The following is a 6,580-nucleotide window of genomic DNA, read 5'->3' on the forward strand; positions in this document are numbered from 1 at the left end:
CAGTTGTGCCAGCACCATTTGTTGAAAATGCTGTCTTTCCACCATTGCATACACTAGCAAGATTTTATCGAAAGGACCCAGATGTAGCTGTCTCTTGTGAGACTATGCCGGGGCCTAGCAAACACAGAAGTGGATGCCCACAGTCAGCTAATGGATGGATCACAGGGCTCCCAATGGAGGAGCTAGAGAAAGTACCCAAGGAGCTAAAGGGATCTGCAACCCTATAGGTGGATCAACATTATGAACTAACCAGTACCCTGGAGCTCTTGACTCTAGCTGCATATGTATCAAAAGATGGCCTAGTCGGCCATCACTGGAAAGAGAGGCCCATTGGACACACAAACTTTATATGCCCCAGAACAGGGGAACGCCAGGGCCAAAAAGGGGGAGTGGGCGGGTAGGGGAGTGGGGGTGGGTGGGTATGGGGGACTTTTGGTATAGCATTGGAAATGTAAATGAGCTAAATACCTAATAAAAACTGGAAAGAAAAAAAAATAAATAAATTAAAAAAAAAAAAAAAAAAAAAAAGAAAATGCTGTCTTTCTTCCACTGGATGGTTTTAGCTCCCTTGTCGAAGATCTAGTGACCATAGGTGTGTGGGTTCGTCTCTGGGTCTTCAATTCTATTCCATTGGTCTACTTGTCTGTCACTATACCAGTACCATGCAGATTTTATCACAATTGCTCTGTAGTAAAGCTTTAGGTCAAGCATGGTGATTCCACCAGAAATTTAAAAAATTAAAAAAATAAAATCAGAAGACTGGTTCATGATGATAATGAGTGAAGTCCTGGAAACAAAAACAGCATCTGCTTTCCTCCAAGTTCTGATTTGGAACCATATGTGGCAATGGACAACTGAGAGAGGAGCCAGTTTCCACAGTAACTAGATTACAGCCATAGTTCAGGTGTGCCCCCTAGCATTACATTTCCACACTTACTGATGAGTCCCTTGTTAGTGCTTGGCATCACAGCTATGTGGGCAGGCATAGGGACAGGTTTGGCTTCCTCTGTAGTCATGGGCTCCATGCTGCTGCTCTCTGCCTCAGCAGAGACATCCTTCCCACCCCTTTGCTTGATAGTGCCTGTGTAGCCTTCTGTGTCTTCTCCCCAGTAGCCCATGGAAGACACCCACAGCATCCCCTGAATAGTTAAAGTGAATGTGTCCAAATGGCAGTATTTCCCAGCTTCTCTGGTGCTGAATGGTCTGTATGTGGTCATGAGAACCATTAGAGCATGATGTCCAGCTCCCACGACCGCTGTCAGCAGCATCTAGGGAAAGAAGGTCCCCTTGGTCATGGGAAAGCTCCTTGTGCTAGGAGATGAGATGACTGTCACTGCAGCATACTTTCAGACACTGGGGCATACGACGTATCCAGCAAGCCACAGGAAAGGAAGATGTGAGGCTCTTAAACACCCTTTGCTGATGTACTGTTACGCTGCTTTGAGACAAGTTCTTGGTTTGAAGTCCAGGCTGGTCTTCAACTCATGAACCTCTTCTTCAATCTAAATGTTAGGATAATAGACATGAGCTGCCATGCCTATACAAATCTTTCCCCTTAGAAAGGCAGCTGGGTGACTTTTGGGATAGCATTGGAAATGTAATTGAGGAAAATACGTAATAAAAAATATTAAAAATTTAAAAAAAAGAAAGGCAGCTTTCTTCCACCCCAGAGAGGAAGAAAGTACTCTTGAATGGGATCAGAGATCTGCCGTATTGCTCATTCATCTTACAAAGCAAACATGGGGAGGGAAGGACAGCCTGCTACAAAGGAGGAGCCCTTACACTTTCCTTACAAGGTTCAGGGTGGCAGAATATACTCTGGTTACCCATGGAAGGCAGATCAGACAGAGACTGGACTGTGTCTACTACTGCTGCAGTCTTCTTCCAGCACAGAGCTACAGAGGGCCACGGAGTACCATGAGGATTAAACACATTACAAAAGCAGACTGCACAACAAAAATAGTATGGACCCCACTCTCAAACTGCTGGCAGTGTGTCTTATACTCTTTTTTTGTTTAAGATAGTGTTTCTCTGTATAGCCCTGGCTGTCCTAGAACTGGCTCTGTAGACTGTTGAACTCAGATCCACCTGCCTCTGCCTCCCTAGTGCTGGGATTAAAGGTGTGAGCCACTGTGTCTGTCTGAGTGTCTTACTTTCAACAGATGTTTTGACTTTTCGAGAATGTCACCAAAGTCCACTAGGAAGTATCCATACATTCTTTAGAGTTTAAGTGGAGACACAAATAACAAGGGTAAGACACGAAGAAGGTACTTTTGGATTTCTGTCATTTATTTTTTTCAACATTAATAATATATTAGTTGAATGGCCTACAAGATAGTTGTTTTGAAGGATATAGCATGCATTTCCTCAGCCCTGCACTGGCTCAATACATGTTCATTTCCTGTCCTGAGAGGACTCTTCACTCTCAGCTGTTCATAAAAATAATTTTGAAAGTCACAAGGTTCAGGGGAAGGGGGAACTTGCTGTGACAATTTTATATATTTAAATGAAAAATTCATCAGTCTTTCTCAGCACTCAATTTTTAAATTTCATAATAATATAAGGCAGATAAACAGACATAATAATGCATAATGTAAATTTCTTCTCTTTTAGCCCAGGTTGGGGTCTACTAATCTTTCTGTTGTAGCTACCTCAGTGCTGGGGTTAGGAGCATGAACTACCACACCTACTATAGTATAATTTTTCCAAAGCCACTTAAAAAACAAAAACAACAACAAAACTAGAGAGCATTTGAAGTTTAAATTCTGTCACATCAGTCCACATGGACCCTGATCTATATTTCAAAGGCTAAACAGGTCTTGATAAGGTTTAACATGGTTATTTATGGTATGTCTTTTTATAAATCACACTGCAAGTTTCAACAGAGAAGGTTTTATGCTTGATCTATCCTTTGCTCTGGGCCCCAGTCATCTCTTCTACATAGTCTAAATGCAGACAGGTTTCTCTGAAGAAACTCGGGATTGTCTGTACTTAGGGCCAGCACCTAAATTAAATCCCAATTTCCAAGTCATCAGACAAAAATCATACTAGAACATTAACAAAGTAGATGTCAAGTAGACTGCCCAGACTCCATCCCCAACCCACCATTTTAACATATAACAGCTGTTTTAAATGCTGAACCACCATGCTGCCTTTTCCCAGGTTCACTATAAATGTTCCACCAATACTGTACTCTAACCAGAAATCAGTGGTAACAACACTGGTTATAGCTGTTGGAAGACAGATGTTGGTCATAGCTGTCCATCCCCTAAACTCATTTTAGGTGTTTAAGTGAGGACTCCAAGAAAACGCCGTGCAGAAGCCAGGAAGTGGAATGCTTCAGCTACCAAGTGGGGATTTGACTCCACCATTGACTTCCACTCTGAGGTCTCACAGACCTTAGAAGCATGAAGTGCAATGAAATCCAGGGCCTGAGTCTTCAGCTGCTGTGCGCTGTGGAGGTCAGCAAGGATGAGAGTGTGTGCAGCATTCTCTACAGAGAGGTTCCTTGAGAGGGCATCCTCACATAGGACCATCAAGCCCTCCATGCCATACCTGTCAGCAGCTGCCAGCAGATCACAGGCCATGGAGTAAATGTGGAGGTGTGGTGCCTTCCCAGTGTAGATGAAGCCCATCATCTCCTTGAAGACTTTGGGATCCAGGTCATTGATATCAACACGGTTTGTTAGTCTCTCCACCATTTCATGTTCAAACATGGCTCTGAAAACTGGAGAGCGAGCTGCTAGGATGGCCTTGTGAGCCCTGAATTCTTGGCCAGCTACAAACAGGCAGCAGTCTGTGCACAGGGAATTCTCCCACAGCTCCCCTAGGTCATCTGCAATCATGTGTCTTGGATCCTTGATTGCAGGTGTTATGTTCTGTTCAGGTGTGTTAAAGAAGGTTCCCACTATGCTCACTTGGCAGCAGAGGGTAAGCTGGTCTTCAGGGAGGAGCCAAGGTGGATTGGAGAGGAGGAAATCTCGTAGGATAAACTTTTTGAATCCCCTGTATTGGTTTTTTTGAAAGCTAACGACATTCGTCCTCTTCATACTTTGATATTTCTCTCCTTGGGAATTTATGATCCAGAACTCATACTTTGCCCAAACTGGGCTCTTTTGACAGTGGAGTAACCCCAGGTAAACTGACAGGTAATCTTTGCTTTCTTCATCACTTCCGTTTGGGTGTACCCTCAAACACCATTCTACTTTGTCACTGGCCTCCAGTGAGAATTTTGGGCTTGTAATCTTTTCCCTAGTTCCTTCCATGAAAAATGAAAAGTTGCTAATGGTCCACTTGTAGCAGAAGTTGTAAACGCTGATATGTGTGTATCCCCACCCTGTGGCTTCCATGTCTCCTGACATTTCTGCTGGAGGTAGTTTCGAGATTTATGTTGATCTGTAAAGAACTGTAAGTTATTTCCCTTTGATCCTGTTAGATACAATTATAGATACAGTTTAGATTTTAGTTTCAATGTCTCCTAAATTGCCCCTTCTATTATGTTGGAAACTTGTGTTTCTACCATATTTTTTTCTCTAGGTTTCAATATTTGTTTTATAGAAGATAATATAGATATCTAGTGAGTTTTAAGTCTCCCCCGCTCTCTCTCCTGCTCTCTGTCTCCCCCCTCTGTGTTTGTGTCTCTCTTTGTCTCTGCCTTTATGTGTCTTTGTGTGTTTATTGAATCTTAGGTCTGTGGTACCTAGTTTTGGCTATTCTATCCACTTTTGTAAGAGTTTGAAATATTTTAAACATTCTTATTTATATTGTGCTGTATTTTTCTTGCCATCTGGTTATCTGTGGTGTTAGTTGGTCTCGCTGGTTCTGATTGTGACTTGCCCTTCCTGCAAATCATCTAAACAGTCCTGTAATCCCTAAAGAAATAGAAGCAGTCATTAAAAGTCTCCCAACCAAAAAACCCTAGAACCAGATGGGTTTAGTGCAGAATTCAATCAGACATTCAAAGAAGACCTAATACCCATACTCTTCTAACTAATATCACACAATAGAAACAGAAGGAAAACTACCCAATTCTATCCATGAAGCCACAGTTATGCTGATACCAAAACCACACAAAGACCCATCAAAGAAAAGAGAACTTCAGACCAATTTCCTTCATAAACTTCGATGCAAAAATACTCAATAAAATTCTCACAAATGGAATCTAAGGGCACATCAATGAACATCCACCTCAATCAATTAGGCTTCATCCCAGGGATGCAGGGATGGTTCAAGATATGGAAATCCATCAACATAATTCACTATATAAACAAACTCAAAGGATAAACCATATGATCATCTCATTAGATGCTGAGAATGCATTTGACAAAATTCAACAACCCTTCATGGTGAAAGTCTTGGAAAGATCAGGAATTCAAGGCCCGTACCTAAACATAATAAAAGTAATATACAGCAAACCAGTAGCCTACATCAAATAAATGGAGAAAAACTTGAAGAAACCTCACTAAAATCAGGGACTCTCTCCCTACCTATTCAATATACTACTCGAAGTCCTAACCAGAGCAATTAGACAACAAAGGATATCAGAAGGATACAAATTGAAAAGGAAGAAGTCAAAATATCACTATTTGCAGCTGATATGGTAGTATCCTTGAGCCACCCCAAAAATCCCACCAGAGAACTCCTAAACCTGATAAACAACTTCAGCAGGGCAGGATATGAAATTAACTCAAACAAAGGCTTCCTTACTCAAAGGACAAACCATTTCCCTGAACACAAGTAATGAGGTAGAATGTGGTTCCCAATGGAGGATTTGGAGAAGAGACTGAAGGAGTTGAGGGGGTTTTCAGGCCCATTTTATGAGCAACAGTGTCAACTGGCTACACTCTCCCCAGGACTGGACTACCAACCAAAGAGTACGGGTGGAGGTCGATCTAATATAACAGTTGCTAAAGCCAGTACTTACTTAGTCCACAAAGTTTGAAGTCTCAGGTGTTCTTCAATATGTACCAGAATCCTGAAGAAGTAGTTTCTAATGTCACTGAAGAAATGAGCTGGCTAGTGTGGTGAGAGCAAGCAGGCCAAGAGACAAATCTGCCTTCTTCCATGTGTTTATATAGGCCCCTATCAGATGGTATGGCCCCGTTCAGGGTGTGTCTTCTAATCTCAATTTCTGGATTAAAGGTGTGTGTTTTCCTGTCTCAAGACTCAGATTAAAGGTGTGTGTTTTTCTACCCCATATGTCTGTATTTGAGCTGGATCTAACTACTTCATCTTAAGCAAAAAAAAAATTAAAAGCTGTGCCCTCTAGTTTTGTATGTTATGTAAGCCCAGAGTATCCAGACAGGAAGAGTGGCCATCACCAGTGTACTTTGATTACTGGGTCACTCGTCCATAAATGAAGGCATAATGTCAATCTCTGCACATCTGTTACTTACCCTTGTGCTGGCCTTACACTGATTCCTGCCATAAACATGATTAAGGAAGGTGTTTTGTCCTGAACTTGTCAGCAGTCTGAGTGCTCACAAAATGGAGGGCATGTGGAAGAGCTCCTATATAGTGGGCAGAAAGCAAAACCCCAAACCTCTTAAGGTGACTTTCTTTTTTCCAGTGTGTTATTCTG

The 6,580-nt window shown here is 42.0% G+C and overlaps 1 pseudogene; it reads right to left on the reverse strand.

Moving 5' to 3' along the window:
• Positions 1-2,270: 2,270 nt before the first annotated feature.
• Gm5852 (predicted gene 5852) lies at positions 2,271-6,045 on the reverse strand (annotated as a pseudogene).
• Positions 6,046-6,580: the final 535 nt, after the last annotated feature.

The sequence above is a fragment of the Mus musculus genome, chromosome 3 (assembly GCF_000001635.26).
Source record: "Mus musculus strain C57BL/6J chromosome 3, GRCm38.p6 C57BL/6J".
In the NCBI taxonomy this organism is placed as follows: domain Eukaryota; kingdom Metazoa; phylum Chordata; class Mammalia; order Rodentia; family Muridae; genus Mus; species Mus musculus.